Below are 18293 nucleotides of genomic sequence, written 5' to 3'. Positions count from 1 at the left end.
CGTAAAACAATGAACCAATGTATACTTTCAAGCATGACTTATGGAAGTGAAACTTGGGCACTCACCAAAAGAATGGAAGAGAAGCTGAAAACTACACAACGAAGAATGGAAGAGACGCTGAAAAATTACACAGCGAACGACGGAAGAGACGCTGAAAATTACACAGTGAACAACGGAAGAGACGCTGAAAACTACACAGCGAACAACGGAAGAGACGCTGAAAACTACACAGCGAACAATGTGTAGTTTTCAGCTACACATTGTTCGCTGTGTAATTTTTCAGCGAATTACATTAGGAATCAGAGTGTTGGATAAGAAGAGAAACACATAGATTAGGCAGCAAACACAAGTAAAGGACATTCTTATCAAAACTAAAAACTGAAATGGACTTGCGCAGAACACATAGCTCGAAGATGTGATGACAGATGGACTAAGAAAATAACAGAATGGTACCCAAGAGGAGATAAAAGAAAACCTGGAAGAGAACGACGGAGATGAAGAGACGAAATTCACGAGTTCGTGGGTAGTAATTGGATGGCCATTGCACAAAGCAGAAGAAACTGGAAAGTTGCTGGACAGGTTCGTCCTACGGTGGATTGAAAACGCTGATGATGATAAAAAAGTTGCTTAGTCTGATGAATCCCGGTTCCTTGTGTTTCGTGCTGATGACAGGAAAACAATATGGAGTTCGCTCTGTGAGTGCACGGACTGATCCTGACAGATGACAATGCAAACTTGAGATGGCAGCGTAAAGGTGCGGAGTGTGTTTTCATGATACACAATGTACCCTTTCATACATTTGGAGAAACATTTGGATACCGCAGGTGATCTGGATATTGTTTTCGACCTGGTATAGCCCTGCAGTGTATCCACCTGCAAATGGGTTTTTCCAACAAGTTAATACAACATGTCACACAGCTAGATGTATACAGAATTGGTTTCAGGGTCATGAGAGTGAATTGAGCCTCCTGCGGTGGTCTATGAAATCACCAGATCTCAATCCACGTGAGTACCTGTGGCATGAGATGAAACGAACTCTTCAGAGTTGAGATCCACAACCATCCAGGTTGCACTAACCGTCTGAAAGAATGGACCAGCATCGTTGTGATAAGCTTCTAACACCTTGTGAATCCATGCAGCGACGAATCCAGGCCATTCTGAGAACTAAATGTAGACTTACTTGCTTTTACGTAGGTAAACTTAATAAATGGCCACTTATGTTCATTTATAAGTGTATAAATGAGTGTCTGAGATACATTATATAGATCAGATCTAGTCATATGAGAATCAAAATGTATCGCAGTCACTCGTAGAAGAGCTGTAAGGCTAAATCACTCACACACACAGGTATGGACGCACGCACGTACATGCATTTTTATGTGGCCACCATTCGCCCAGATTACTGCTCTGACATATATTTCTATAGAGAAAAAGAGATTCTTCAACGTGACAGGATTTACTCTACCAATTGTTGGAGATGTGTGATTAGAGATATGTTCAAAGAGAACACATCTCTTCTAGATCATCACACAGATTTCAACTAGATTGCGATCAGATCTGCGGATTGGGATGTGTGTGTGTGTGTGGTATGGGTGTTTAATGGCGCACAAGCTGCTGTGGCTATATTGCGCCTATTCATAGATATGTTGAAAATATAAAATAAATAATTAATTAATGTGAACACGGTTAAATCTCATTTCATGCCAGAAACTAATCATAGTCGCTTATACATTCCTATTTGTTTCAAATAACCGAAAAGTTCATTAATATTGGTATTTTCACCAATGATATTATTTAAATGTTATCCGTTCCCGGAAATCAGCCAGAGAATGAAATATTGAAGTTCGATGTTGTTGATAATGTGGACAGTCAATCAAAATATGTTTGACTGTTAGATGCTCAGAGCACTGCGAACAATGAGGAGGATCATCGCCTGTCAGTAGATGGAGGTGAGTCAGATGGGTATGTCCTATTCTAATCCGTGCGAGTACCACTTTTTCTCGCCGAACTGTCTGAATGCATGAGGGCCAAAATTTTGGGTCCTGTTTCAACTGGAAAAGTTTGTTATTTGTTTCTTTATGCCATAGCTTTGTCAGTTGTTCATGGTATGCTGTTTGAATTATAATATTATAATCAGAAACAGGAATAAAAACAGAGGTTAAGTCTAGTGTTGACGGATTTTTAGCAGAAATATCAGCCAACTCGTTCCCTTTGATGCCTGAATGTGCTGGAATCCAGCAGAAGTTCACTCGTTGCTGACGATCTTCAATTTTCAACAGCAAATACTTGATTTGATTTAATATACGGTGATCCTTATGAGAGAAATTCTGCATTGCTCTAATTGAGCTGAGAGAGTCGGTGTAAATTAAATATTTTGCAGATGGGTGAAGAGTCAAATTTTCTAGAGCTAATTGGATTGCATATAATTCCGCTGAAAAGCTGCTGTACTCGGGTGGAAGAGAGGCTGATATGACAGCAGAGGGAAACACTGCTGCTGCTCCAACAGTTGAATCAGTTTTGGAACCATCAGTATATATCGGTAAGAAGTCAAAATAGTTTTGAATATGGCTAGCATGGAGTTGCTGCACATTCAAAGTCGGTAAACAATTCTTTCCCCATTGGAGAAAATAATCATCGCAGGCTGGTTGAGGAAATGGAATCCATGGTGGGTGAGAATAATTCTTTCTGTGCTGCCTACTCTGGAGAGGAACATTCCAATTTTGTGCTATTTCAAGGAGCCGTAGGCCTGCTGGTCGTATATTATTTGGTTTATTTCTAAAGAGATTATGAAATGGTGGATTAAAGAGATATGGTTGGATGGGGTGCAGAGAACAGTTTTGTATTCTGGCTGCATATTTAAGTAGTAACATTTTTCTGCGGAGGTACAGAGGGGGCTCATGGGCTTCAATATATAGACTATAGGTTGGTGAAGTCCTATAAGCACCAAGGGCAATCCTCAGTGCCATGTGTTGTACAGGATCGAGCCAGCGCAATACACTCTTTCGGGCAGAATCATAAACTGGGGCACCGTAATCCAACCGAGATCTAATCAGTGCTCTGTATAAGAGCAGCAAGGTTGTACGATCTGCTCCCCAAGACTGGGCAGATAGAGCTCTTAGCATGTTCAGCTTTTTCAGACAGGTAGTACGTATTACTTTAATGTGTTCACAGAAATTTAACTTGCTGTCTAATATTAATCCCAAGAATCTAATATTGTTGGCAATCGGGATGGTGGAATTTGATATCCTAAGTTCAGGGTCTATATGTAATTTACGTTGATTACAAAAGTGGATTGCAACTGTTTTCTGATGGGAAAGCCGATATCCATTGAAATCAGCCCATTTTTGAATTTTATTGAGGGACATTTGCAATTGCCGTTCAATAGATCTCATGCTCTGAGAATGGCAAGAAATGGATAGATCGTCAGCATAAAGATAAGCTTCTACAGTATTTGGAAGTTCTTTTGAAATGGAATCAATTCTAAGGGCAAATAGGGTTGCACTCAAAACCGACCCCTGTGGTACTCCTTTTTCCTGCAAGAATGTAGAAGAAAGGGAGTTTTGGTATTGAACCTGGAAAGAACGGTTCTGGAGGAAGTTCCTAATAAATATAGGCAGGTTGCCTCGTAGACCAAGATTATGTAGGTCACTGAGAATGCCATACCGCCAGGTAGTATCGAATGCCTTTTCTATATCAATGGAGACCATGACAAGGTGTTCGTTTTTCACAAAGGCATTGCGAATTTCAGATTCGGCCTTGATCATCAGATCTAGAGAGGACCTATTTTTGCGAAAGCCATGTTGACAATTACTCAGTAGTTGTTCAGTTTCAATGATCCAGTTGAGTCGACTGTGGATCATTTTTTCAAGAATTTTACCAAGGCAACTTGACAGAGAGATTGGCCTGTAACTATTAGGATTGGAAGGATCTTTTCCAGGCTTCAAAAAGGGCAAAACTGTAGCATGGTGCCAAGAGGTTGGATAAATATTTTCCAGGAAGATCCGGTTAAAGAAGACTAGCAGCATTTGTAAGTTTTGCTCATCGAGATGCTGCAGCATGACATAATATATGTCATCTGGCCCAGCTGCACTGTTTCGTGTTGTTCTGATGGCTTGTAAAAGTTCACAATATTCAAGAGGCTGATTATACGGAAGTGATAGTGAGGTTTTAAAGTTGATGGGCCTCTGTTCGGTGGAGGTCTTAATTTTTTGGAATTTCGGACTGTAATTTGATGCAGCAGAGACTTCGGCAAAGGTTTTACCCAAGGCATTCGCTATATCTAGACGACCAGAGAGTTCTTGCCCATTGTATGAAAGAATTGGGGAAGGGATGTTTGGAAACTTCCCAGAAAGCTGACTAATTTTCTTCCATATTAATCTGGAGTCGGTATTTCTGTTGATAGTACCTGCAAACCGAGTCCAAGATTCTTTCTTGGCTTGCCTGTGAATGAACCGCGCTTTTGCCCTTAACTTCTTGTAGCTAATTAAATTAACTGTCGTTGGAAATCGACAGAATAAATTGAATGCTTTATTTTTTTTCCTTCTTTGCTTTCGTGCACTCTTCGTTCCACCAGTAGTTGAAGTGCCGTCGGGTTTGGGGGTTTGATAATGGAATTGAGTATTCTGCTGCAACTAAAAGACGGGATGTGATATGATCAGTTACTTTGTCTATAGGTTGTAGCTGAATAGTTTCTTTGTCCAGAATTATTACTGATTGAAATTTGGCCCATTTGGCTTTAGAAAATTACCATTTTCTGCAGGGTTGGTCTAATGGTGTTTGTGTAGTGAGCAGGTTACAGACAATTGGAAAATGGTCACTTCCCATTGGATCATTCATCGCGGACCACTGAATGATTGGAAACAGTATCGGAGAACAAATCGAGAGGTCGATTGCAGAAGTCTGTCCAGTAGGTAATTGTATGTGGGTGTGTGTACCACTGTTAAGAATGGTAAGGTTCTGTTTATCTAGTAGAGTTTCAATCAGTCGGCCCTGTCTATCTAATTTAGAGGATCCCCATAAAGGGTAGTGGCCATTGAAATCCCCTAACAAGCAAATTGGGGAGGGTAGCTGTACTAAAAGTTCTTCGATATCTTTATAAGAGTAGGTATCGTTTGGTGGGAGATAGACTGAGACTAGCGTAAATGCAATCTCAGCAATCAGACGCACAGCAACGGCTTCAATTTGGGTTTGAAGAATGATTTGACTAGCAGGGATCTTTGAGTTAATCAAAATAGCTACACCACCACGAGCAGAGTCAGATGTATTGCGATCTCTTCGATAGACTGAGTAGTTTTTTATAGAAACAGAAATTTTAGCAGTTAAATAGGTTTCCTGCAGACAGAAACCCACTGGAGAGTAGCGTCTAATTAAGTACTGAATGTCATCAATGTTGCCTCTAAAGCCTCTACAATTCCACTGTAAAATATAAGGCATTATTTGAGTTTAGAAGAAGCTGTACCTGACGTGGCTGTCTTGTGGCGTTCTGGCTTTGGTTTATTTCTTTTTGGAAAGGTGGGTCGACCTGTGTCCATATCTTCTTCTTCTTCTTCTGCAAATATTTCAAGAATCGGATCTTCCTGTTTAGATGAGTACTCTTGATCCATCGATGTTTCCTGAACACTCTGTTTTGAAGTTGAACTGGGATTATTTGGAGTAGTAGCAATCACTGGCGAATGAGGAGATTTTGCTGGAATCCTAAGAGGCGTATTACTTGCTTGGTCTGAGTGTTTCTGGATATTGGACTGCTGCTGAGCAAGAACAGCTCGAGCCCAGTCAGAGATTGATATGTTGGATGGACCAGTAACATCAGTTTGCGTGGCTATTGTTTGATATTTTTTTGCAATACTGGCATAGCTACGGTTAGATATACTGGGTGCAATTAATTTTCTTGCTTCTTGGTAAGTAACTTTGTTTTCGACTTTATATTTTACAATTTTTTCTCCATTTTCCACTTCTCACATGTTTTAGAGTAAGCAGGATGGTTACCCTTGCAATTAGGACAAGTCATTTCTTTTGCTGAACAGTGATTTTGACTGTGATCAGAAGATCCACAGTTAGGACAAGCTGGGTTCCCTCTGCATGCCGTCTGAGAGTGGCCATACTTTTGGCATTTATAGCATCTCAACGGATTAGGAATATAAGGACGAATGCGACAGAGTAGATATCCTGCTTTTACTGATGAGGGTAGATTTGGACTGCTAAAGGTGAGGATGATATTTCTGGTGGGTGTGAGTATATTGTCCCTTTTAGTCATAATTCTTTTGACAGCAATTACATTTTGTTCACTTAGCTCTTCTTTAATTTTTTCTTCTGTCACATTCAAAAGGTCCCAACTAGATATAACACCCTTAGATGTATTTAGGGTTGCATGGGCAGTTACCTTTACAGGAATTTTAGCAAAGTTTGTCACTTTCAAGAGTTTTTCAGAATGCCTGCAGTTGACAGTTTCTACTAGTAAGTCCCCCGATTGCAATCTCTTAACCATCTTGGGAGACCCTGCAATACTTTCCAAGTGTTTTTGGATAAGAAAGGGGGATAGCTTACTAAGAGGCTGTTCTGATAATGAATGCATTATTAAAAATGCAGGAAACTCAGTCGCAGAGGAAATGGTTTTTAACCTCTTTGCTTGCGAAGAGTCATGTTCGTGCTCTGTGTCTAGCCGACTGCTTGTCGGTTCTAAACAAGGAAACATATTTTGTTCCATCTTGGCTCCTTTTAACCCCTGGCAGATGAACTTTTCTGCCAAGGTTACCGGCCCCACCACGGGGAGGCAGGAGCAGTGCCTGGAGTGACCAAGCGAAATTAGTAGGAGTTAGTCTATTAGATGCAAAAAATAAAGAAAGGTTACTTTCCTTCCTTGCTCTCTACCAGTACTTTTGATATAAGAGCTACTAAATTAAAGTATTTCTCAAATAGAGGAACGTAAAAGAGAACGCAGAATTCACTTATCAAAAAGTCGCAGTGAAAGCACAAAGAGAAATCGCTTAGTCAATCGCTTGGCACCCGGGGCCCGGACTGGGATGGCCAATGAAAGTTGTTTTTTTTTTTTTTTTTTTGATTTGGTAGTTGTTGGCGCATCGGCTTCTGTGGCCATATTGCACCTCCCAAGGTTTTTGCAGTACTTTGATCCAAGCCCGAGGCGGGAATCGAACCCGCGACCTTTGGGTTGCTGGGCAGGTACTTTACCCACTCGGCTAGCCCGGTCGGCGTGAATGAAAGTTGTGTAAAACCCTACTGTCCTCAGACTACACAAGTACGTAACTTAGTTGCATATCGTCCTTGAAGTATTCATTTCCGTCAGGTTAGATGCGTAATATTGCCGAATATGCTTGATCTGTGATCATTCTCAAGTACGTAAATTGTTCTTGTACATGTTGCGGGCCAGTGAGATCAGGGAATGAAGAGCACTGGAGACTTAAAAATATTTATTCAAATCAAATATTTTCAAGACATAACGAAAGGCTATGGAATGGTTTTAAGTTTCGCTCACAATTTTAGTTTGGAGGTGGAGTATGGCAAAGAACCTCGGTCCATCCTAAGCAGGAATTAACACTTCGTCTGGTGGTCTACGTATATACCCAGTTGTGAAATGTTACTCTTAAACCATCTGCTGACTCGTTTCAGCCTGTCTTTATATTGGTGAAACTTTAATGTTCTTTCTCTGAAAAGTGATTATCTGTTTAGCAAAAGTGCAGCTATTTTCTGTTGTTCCTTTTATTCGCTGTTCTGTTTCCTGGCATGTCTTTTCCTCATCTCAACTAAGACCAATACAACATCTTTTCTTATTACCGCAGGCGCCCCTACTTTTAACTTTTTCTTTCTTCCATTCTTTACCGGCTTTATTTTCCACTCAATTTCCTTACCTTTTTGGCTCGTATCTGATTCTTATTTTCATAGCTTTGAAGAGGAATGAATCGATAACACACCCACGTCTCCATATACGTAAGTCTGAATGCTATAAGAATGAGCGTGTGTTTGCGACTCTCTAAAATTACATGTCGCTCGTTTTGTACAATCTTTCAAAAAAAAAAAAAAATCAAAATGTCTAAATTTGCAAATGATATAAAGGCCAAGAGGGTGGTGAACTGTGCAAGTCAGGCTGCTCTTCTTCAAAATGATCTGGACCAACTTCACAGATGGCTGGAAAGATGCACTTAATGCTGCCAAATGTACGGAAGATTCTATATTTAGGAAATAATAATACTGTATATTTTTATTTCCCCAAAACATTTTATATTTCAAATAACCTTTAAAAGTGAATTGGGAATTCTTTTGTTACATAAGGATAAGCGTATAAATATTTTCCTTAGAAATAAACAATTTGATTCATGAAGGGATACCTTCATTAAATTGGTACTTCGTTCCGCAGAATGGTTATGCACAGTACACTAATACATCTTACGATAATCACAACCAGTTCGCTAGTAGCTAGCACATATAATAATATACATTCCTTGAAATGATAACTAAGATTGACTGATTAATAAATAAAGCTTAGAGCGCTGTTACCAGTAAAACATGAATACGTCATTAATACTGAAAACGTACAGCAACTTCATAAAATATTCACTACTTAGGAAACAAGATGACTTCAAATCAGTATCCACAAGCTCTTCTGTACACAGTTGTCGTATAGGTTCTTTATATATGCCAATGAATAACATTCTATAGCTTCATCAGGTGATATATATTACTCAATGCCATCTTCTTCTTAGAAGGTATTATTGCAATTTTTTTTTTTTTTTTTATGTAAACCCAAAACACGAGAGGTATTAGAACCTATAGTACTTAGTACCGTGCTTGGGTTGGAGGTTGAAAAGAAGAAGAAAGAAGATATTTGTTGACATTGGACTTGAACTTCTGTAGACTGTAATTTTCAGGAAATACGTATGAAGGAAAGTTGTTCCAGAAAACGGCAGTTGAATGACTTAACGAGGAAGATGAAATGTTGGTTCTGTGAGTTTGAAGTTGAACAGTATATGGATGCTGGCGGCACGTGTTCGGACTGTTTTGGAAGAGAGAGCGAGAATTATAGAGGCCAATTCAGAAGAACAGTGCCCATGGAAATATCTGGAGAAGAGGCAAGCAGCAGAAACAGAACGTCTATGAGACAGTGAGTGGAGAGACTCTATTAGAGATGAATCATTAATTAACCTAACTGCCTTCTTCTGAACGGAATCAAGAAGCCCGAGAGAGATTTTGGGGGCACCACCCCAGATGTGGGAACAATATTCCATGGCAGGGCGGATTTGCAATTTATACAGAGTGAGCAGTTGTCTGCAAGAAAAGTAACGCCGAGAGCGAAAGAGAAAACCAAGTTTTTTAGATGCACAGGAAGCAATGTTTGTAATTTGCTTGTGCCAAGAAAGATTAGAAGTCAGGGTAATCCCCTAAAGAGATAGATATATCATTTTGCCTAGAAATCGGAAGCAGAAGAATGCTTTTTGCGAGATATAAAACAAGACTGAGTTTTAGAAGGATTGAAATCAACTAAGTTGTCTTTGGCCTACTGGAGAATTACGTGGAGATCGGCATTTAAGGAATTGGTGGCAGATTTTCGAGAAGTTGAAGCTCATTGAGCTGGGCAAGGTTTCTCAAAATGGAAAGTGGAATGCAATGTGCTATCATCAACAAAACTATGGATAGGATTTCCAGTCAATGGAAGAAGGTCATTAATATACAAGAGGAAAAGAGTGGGGGAAAGAACTGAACCTTGGGGGACACCGGCATTTAGTGGAGAAGTTAGAAGACAGAGAGCCATCTACCATCACCCTCAGTGAGCGATCAGAGAGAAAACTGGATAACCAATAACAAAAAATAATTAGCAAATCATAAGACGCATGCTTGTTTAGAAGACCTTTATGCCAAACACGATCGAAAGCCTTTGAGATGTCAAGAACAACTGCTTGTGTTTCACCGAACTTTTCCATTGAATTGATCCATAAATGGGTAACATAAGCCAGAATATCACCAGTGGACCGATACTCACGGAATTCATATTGGCGATCGTTGATCAGACAGAACGTTTCTAGGTAGTTTAAGAGTTGGTTCCATTACTTTAGAAAGAGAAGAAGTAATTGCAATGGGAGGGACGATAATTGGATGGGAGGGATTTGTCACCCTTTTTAGGAACTGGCTGGATATAAGCAAATTTCCAAGCAAAAGGAAAAACACCTTTAGAATAAGAAAGTGAAAAAAAGGCGGCATAGAATAGGAGTAAGTTCAGGAGCACAGAGCAAAGACTACGTATGAATTGTTTGAAGAGCCCATTCTTATCCTCGACATTCCCTATATTTGAATGAAGAAACTTTGGATCACTTGGAAGGACGTATCAGAGGAAGTTAACAGCGGCCGACGAATGTGAAAAATCTGAAGAAAATCATTAGGGATGCCTGATAGACTGATGCACATGCATCAGTCTATCAGGCTGTAAATATCCGCCATGCGCGCCCATACACCCCTGTGTATGGGCGCGCATGGCGGATATTTACAAACTTGTTTTGATTAATATGTACATATCTGTATCTGCCTGCATGTCATCTTCAAAGCACTATTTTATAGTCTAAAGCACCGAGTTCCTGGCAATGTTCTCGGCATTTCGTATAACTTCACTGCTAACATCAAAAACGAGAAACAGCGAATTTGGAATGAACTTATGTGTGGCAATCGCGATGGGATTCCAGTACTACTGGTCAAGTCACCTGCTCCTTTGTACCTGTAGTTACCGTCCCTCTCAACAAGAACGTTCGCAAATGGTTTTCTCCCAGCTTAACAACCTCATATATACTTACTGAGCGCGGCTCCATCAACTCCAAATTATTTCAATTTGGGTTGTCTGACACCAATCTCTGCTCGTGTGGTGCTGAGGAAACCTGAACGTACATTCTGTATCGCTGCAACCTATATCACGACGACAGATCTAAATTACAAACTGCTGTTAGCAATTTTTCTGAAGGAAATGAAGTGGCACTGACTGAAAATTCTCTATCGTTCTTAGCTCTATAACAATTCTCCCCGGCTCCTTTCACCAAAAGAAAGCAACTTTTCTCGAGTCTATCAACATCTCAACAACAACAAGAAACTAATTCAACTCCTGCAACGTCTATGGTGTTTCACTACATTTTCAATGATGCTGTAACTAGATGATAAGATGGCAGGTGAAGTCAGTTTCTAGATATCTCTAGAAACTGACTGTAACTAGATAAGATGGTAGATGAAGTCAGTTTCTAGATATCTCTAGAAACTGACTTCATCTACCATCTTATCATCTAGTTACAGCATCATTGTTATTTTAAATCTAAACCGTTTCAAAATGCGCTGCTACACTCGCCTATTCTTTTTATTTTTTTAATTCTTTTTTTTTTCTATTTCTTCTTCGTGTGTGTGTGTTGTTTGTTGGTTATTTGGTTTTTAGGAGTTAGCAGCTAAGGCCATATTGCTCCGGGGATATGCGGTGGTCATTCCCTGACCTTTCCGCATCCTCCGTATTTGGTGGACACGGGCTCGAACCCCGCTATAATCAAGAAGCGTGTGCTACGCACTGCTGCTCCTGCCCACCTGGCTACGGAGGCGCCCTGTGTGTGTATGTTTCTGTTTTTATTTATCTTTTCTTATTTTCTATTTATTTTTACTTTTATTTATTTTTTATTTTATTATTTTTTGCTGGTACTCCAATTTGGGCATATGTAGGTATGGGATTTGCAGGGGCCCACCTCCTGGAGGTTAGGGATACACTTAGTTGTGGCCCCACCTCCCCATAATGTAGATGGACATTGGGCAAGCTTTCCAGGTGATCACCGTCCTGGTGAAAAAGAGGCCAGAAACAACTACACACACTGCACAAATATAACATTACACGCATTTCTGGCCATTTTATAGAGTTTCTGTATCATCACAAAGTAGTTGAAGTAACGTTTCGGAGGCGCCGTACATAAGATACTATACGTACTATACCAGAGGTTCCCAATCTTTCTCGGTGCACGGCGCCCTTAGTGCCCCAGTAATCTTTTCACGGCACCCCTAGGCCAAAAGAAATACCTAACACAGTGGATTTCGACCTTCTAATATATACCTATATAATAATTTTATTCTTTATATAGAGGTACTAAATAAAGATCAATTATAGATCACCACAAAATTAAAAAGATACGGTACAATGGATATTGAACCGTACCCTTTATATTGTATCCTTTTATAATGAAATAAATATATAAATTTCAAAATAATAATAACTTTAAGTAACTTAAACCCAAATTACACGGCACCCCAAGGTGGTTGTTGCGGCACCCCTGTTGAAAACCACTGTTAACTATACATATGTATCCGCCAAAAATATATAAATAAATAACACTGTTAAGTAGCATATTTTTTTCTGATAAAATGAAACCTTTTGGTAAACTTTTTTTCTTCCCGACTACGAAAATGGTTTTAAAATATTCCAGTCACTTCAGATTTTTGAAAAGTTTCATTATTTTATCTTAAAAGCTATACTTATGTGATAGCAGGGAATAAATAGAATTGCATCTGAAAAGTTTTCTTGAAGACCAGCAATTCCTGTTAACCCTGATTAAAAGTTATTAATGACTGTACGTGACACTCGGTTTTGTGTGATAGGTCACGACAAGCTCCATGTTCTGGCCAACTGCGTTACATTATAAGGCAATGGTCAGGCCATGCCTTGAGTACTGCGTACAGGTCTGGAGGCCTCATTTTAGGAAGGATGTAGATTTACTTGAGCGTGTACAGAGAAGTGCAACAAGACTGGTGAGGTGAATGAAGGGATCCTCTTACCAAGCGAGGCTTAAGTTCTGCAAATTGCAGTGGCTGGAGACTAGGCACCTGCGAGGCGATCTGATTGAGGTGTATAAGGCCTTGAATGGGTTGAGCACGCTGAATTCTGATGGGATTCTTCCACTTGTTCAGATTACATACCTAAGGGGACATAAATTCAAGTTGAGGAAAAACGGCTGTAGAATAGATGTGCGGAAATTTGCCTTTAGCCAGCGGGTGGTTAATTGCTGGAACAAACTTCCATCTGTCGTTGTGGAAGTTGATAGGTTAAATAAATTTAAGGAGGAACAAACATTTAGAGGAAATGGTTCTGTAAAATTATTTATTTATTTATTTATTTATTTTGGCTGATCCTACATAAGCTCATACGCTTGCTTTCTTGCATCACATGCCACGATTACTATTATAATATAAAGAGCACTAAGGCATGAAGTGACACGGTGCTACATTAAATTCTACATATAAAATTAATGATTTATTATATACAAAATTTGAAGTAAATTGCTTCTGTGTGTGTGTGTGTGTGTGTGTGTGTGTGTGTGTGTGTGTGTGTGTGTGTGTGTGTGTGTGTGTGTGTGTGTGTGTTTCTAAAATTAATGTGCGAATGAAATATATATTGTGAGAACAGAAATGTAGCGTCAGTTTAGTAATGAACCGACGTTTCATTATGTTTGTGGCGAATATGTAAATTAACCAGCAAAAAAGAATAATTTATTGTATTAAACGTATTACAGTATTTGTATTTTGGCTGAAAAATAGGGTTCAAGATGAACCTTGAACTCCAAGTATCTGTTGGACAAATTGAGCAGTGATCTTCGAGGATGGCTGAATGGAGGAATTAAAAGAATACCATTTGCTGCGGAAAAATTAGACCATTTTTTTAATTTTAGCTACTTCTGTTTAACCAAGACCAATGGTTTTTCATATTTTTTAGATGATCCACAATTAGAAGTGTCCAAAAATAAGGAGAAAAGTCTATATATTAATCAGAGTCGTCTTCATTTGACTAATCAAGTGAGACTAGGACTAAATAACATAATTCGAAACTTAAGAGAGTCAAGATAAACTAAATTTCATAGAGACTATATTATATACTGGAAAGTTGTGTCCCTGTTAATCTGGAACCCAGCGTTCCAAATTACAGAGGTGGAACTAGCTTGCACAATGTACACCATATCTGGATATCACAACCACCAAAAGATTTAAAACAATTTTTTATTATGACGGGATATTTCACTTTCTGCACTGAGAGTGATAATTTATTTGACTCTAGGTCACAGTCTGAAGTTTGGAGACTTTTTACAGACTTATGAAAACATAGTTTAAAGGCCGTTCTGCTGTATAATGTAACTATATATCTATCCGCACTAATTAGGCATACCATCCTTTTGAAGAAAATCTACGAAAATATGTAATTCCTCCTCAAAAAAATAATTATATAAGATATAAATGGAAAATCTCTTGTGATAGGAAAGCGACAGCACTTTCACTGGGTGTACAACTTGGTTTCACAAAATTTTGCTGTTTTTTGTGTGAACTGGATAACAGAGCAAGAATTCCATTACAATTTAAAGAACTGGTCATCTGAATTGCTTATATTATTGGAGACAAAAACGTTCATGCTCACAAGTAGTTGATAAGTAAAAGGTTTTATTGCTTCCTCTTCATATCAAATTAATTTAATGAAAACTATGTAAAAGCAATGGACAGAGAAGGACGTAAGTTTCCAATACAGGAAACAAAAAATTCACCGGACTTAGTGATTGATGCCAAGATAAAAAAGAAATATTCATAGATATAGAAAAAGATGTTAATGAAAGACATTTCTTTTGAAGATATCCTCAAGGTACGCGAAAACGTAGCGTGGAATATCTACAAGGTTTGCCATTACTTTTTGCTAAATCGAATAATAAACTATGAGGAGACTGCATTCTGACAAGTGTATAAAGAACCAGCTCGTATGAAATTAAAATTCTTTTTTTTTCTATCGCATCTTAATTCCTCCTGCCCAACACTGAAATTGGCCGATGTCAACGATTAACATGGAGAAACATTTTAGCAGACTACTTCTTGCATAAATAAACGGTATGAGGCAAGCAGAATCCGAACATATTAGTATTGACTATACAGGGTGATTCATTACCAGTGCGACAAACTTGTAGGAGGTGTAGGGGGCACAAAGACGATTCGGAATCACATAGCACAGAAGAGTCCGAAATGCCTTCGTCATGCGGTAGAGGACGTTGACCGGGAAGTCAGCATTTTTGCGAACCGGTTCCCTAGGCAGTAGGATGGACGAGTATTCAAACGTTGAACTGGTCGACATGCACCTCGCGTATGGAGCTGCGGACTGTAACGGGCGCGCCGCTCTGCGCTTGCACCAGGAATCGTGTGCTCCTCATCATTTTATGATGAGGAGCACACGATTTTCGCACGTGTGCACAGAAGGTTACGTGAAACTGGTTGTTTCAAGAGAGGTACCATGACTCGAGAGCGAACGACGAGGACGCCAGACAATGAGGAGAATGTCCTACGTCTTGCAGAAGGCAATCCGAGTACGAGAACTCGAACGATAGGCTAACGATTGGGTATTTCCCAATCCACTGTATGGAGGATACTGTCAACAAACCAAATGAGTTCATACCATCTGCAACGCGTCCAATCATTGGAACCTGCGGATTATCCACTCCGGAGGACTTTTGCTACTTGGTTTCTTCAACAGAAACGGTTCGCAAATGCTGACTTCCAGCGGGATCGCTGTTCACCCGACCTCCCGTTCAACGTCCTCTACCGCATGACGAAAGCATTTCGGACCCTGCAATGCTATGTGATTCCGGTTAGTCTTTGTGCCCCCTACACCTCCTGCAAGTTTGTCACACTGGCAGTGAATCACCCTGTATAGTGCAAGGATGCCACAGGATTTTGCTGCACTCCCTTCCCTCGCCCGCAAAATAAAATAACATGAAATAAACAACTAAGTAAAATCAGAAAATAAAAATTAATAATAAAAACGAAAATAAAATAACTTACGTGTTTCCCTGCTCACTTAGCTAAAAACTATCTAGCTGACTTTTGAAGTTCCCCACCTGTCGGTTCCAACCGTAAACGCCAGTAACTTATTTCATTCATTAAACTCACTGGTTAAAAAAAAAAAAAAAAACATTCCTACAATCCAGTTTAAATATTTTTCTTCGTAATTTGAATTATCGCGCCTAATATTATGAAATCAAACTTTCCGTCTGTCGATTACTGCCAGAATTCGGCGGGTTGGGAACGGGAGGACATACAAGCGGAAATCAGGATTAAAAACCTTTTAAGCTCCTAAAAATCTGCATGCTTTTCTTTAAGCAACTAACAAAAAACAACAAAATGTTAATTTTTCTCAAAAACCAATATGATGGCAAAATTTTAAGGCCATATTCATGTTCAGCACTACAAAATACATAACATATTTTATGATGAGAATAAACAAAAAAAGCTTAAAAGTTTTGCAGGCCAGTGTAATTTAGAAATAAAAAATACTGTATATATATTTCCAATTACCCAATTTCTAATGCCAAAAAATTACTTTTCCTAATGCCAAAAAGTGACTGTCCAATTCCGCCTTGAACTGTACCAAACTCTCCAATTACTATCTTGGGAAGGAACTTCTAATTACATATTACAAGGAACTTCTAATTACATATTACTGAGTTATTGTTTCTTATCAGTTCGAAATATGCATTATTATATTTTCCATTACTATTTTGAGTAATTGTAATGTACTTCCCCTTTTAAGAAAATATTGAAGGAAACAAGAAGGGATAGACAGAGAGCAGCTTACTTTGTATAGTTTCATGTAACTTTCAAATCAAAATCATTTGGGCGCCCTCTGCCGCCTTCTCAGAGCTTGAACGAATAAATAGTATATGAACTGGCAAGCGTGTCATTGTATGTTTTGACACGGGATATATCAGTTGTGCAGTTACAGGCGGTAGAGGGGGGGGGGGAACTTATTTAGGTAAAGGGCTGCTCGAAAAAAAATTTAAACCTAAATAAACGTTTGGATTTCCATTACTGGAAATCCAAACGCCTACAGTCTACACGTGGATGACCTACCTATAATTCAGAGTCATTGGAGAAGGGGGAAAAAAAGAAGAAAACACCACCCATCACGCAATACTTGGCAACACGATACACGAACTGATGAGCTGTTGGCTTAACGAACAGTAACATCAGGCCAACAGCTTCAAGGCTTTGCGCATGTTATGACTTGATGGTGCTGTGTAAGCACTGGCAGGAGGCAGTATATTCACCTGTTGATGCAGTTTCCCATGATGCATTAAACGTTGTTCCTAGGGAGCGACGGCAGAATTTATTTAATATAATTACAGAATTAAATTATATTTAATAATTTAATTATGCAAATTATATTTTAGTCTTTTTTAAAGGAAAAAAAATCTTCTGCAGTGCTGTTACTCGACATTTTTTACAGTTTAATGGCCACAAATCCTGACAGGACTTAAATTTTGTAGTTTGACACACCTTGAGACAAGCTTGCCAGTTCATACACTCTTTATTCGTTCAAGCTCTGAGAAGGCGACAGAGGACGCCCAAATGATTTTGACTTGAAAATTACATGAAACTATATAAGTAATCTTCTCTGTGTCTATCCCTTCTTGTTTCCTTCAATATTTTCTTAAAAGGGAAAATACATTACAATTACTGAAAAATATAGTAATGGAAAATATAATAAAGCATATTCAGAACTGATAAGAAAAAATAACTCAGTTTTTAAAAAAGAAGACTTATCTTTATACTCCCAACTAAACACTCATATTATAGATGTATTCATGCAAAATTTACATTAAAAAATGTTTAAATAATAGAGTTCGTCCAGTGAGTCCTAAAAACGATTTCGTTGACAAAAAAGGTTTTAATAAGGCCTTGGAGCGGAATACTGCTTTTATTGGCATATATTTATGGCAGGAGCCCACGAAAAAAAACTCACTTACAGCCAATTTGCGCTCTGAGACCTAGCTTTCGGCTCTCGCTGGGACCATAATATCAATTCGGATATTTCAAAAAAAAAAAAAAAATGAAAAAAAATAGCGGGGGAGGAAGGGCCGAGCCAGAATATTAATCTCACAGTTCAATTACGTTGATTTCCTTCATAAGTAAACAAAAGTGCAATTTATATTCCACCATGCAACTTCACAAACTCGTATCATCTGGAGAAATAAATGGCATAAATGTAAATAAGTGGTACGAGACAAGCATTAAGTAACGAGCAGTATCTAGTCATGCCCAGAAGTGACAGTTTTTATAATTTGACCTTGGCTCATAGAGTGGGTTTCAAAAAATCATAAGAAAATTTCATCTTTACATTTTCGTCGTACGACCTAACGGTCGTACGACGAAAGTTAAGCACACAAATTCGGCACCATAATGACAATGAAAAAAAAGTTTCTCCCCCATGCATCAATTTCGATGAATGGGGACGCAACACAAATACAGAATTACTG

General features: G+C 38.8%; 1 protein-coding gene across 1 annotated transcript in view; it reads left to right on the top strand.

Annotated features, from left to right (window-relative positions):
* Positions 1-18293, top strand: part of LOC150084183 (retinal guanylyl cyclase 2-like) — a 280744-nt gene that overhangs the window by 201122 nt on the left and 61329 nt on the right. The gene's annotated exons all lie outside the window — the stretch shown is intronic.

This window comes from Mastigoproctus giganteus, chromosome 6, assembly GCF_048544385.1.
Source record: "Mastigoproctus giganteus isolate SK-2022 chromosome 6, ASM4854438v1, whole genome shotgun sequence".
Lineage (NCBI taxonomy): Eukaryota > Metazoa > Arthropoda > Arachnida > Uropygi > Thelyphonidae > Mastigoproctus > Mastigoproctus giganteus.
This window is presented reverse-complemented; position numbering and strand designations above follow the sequence as displayed.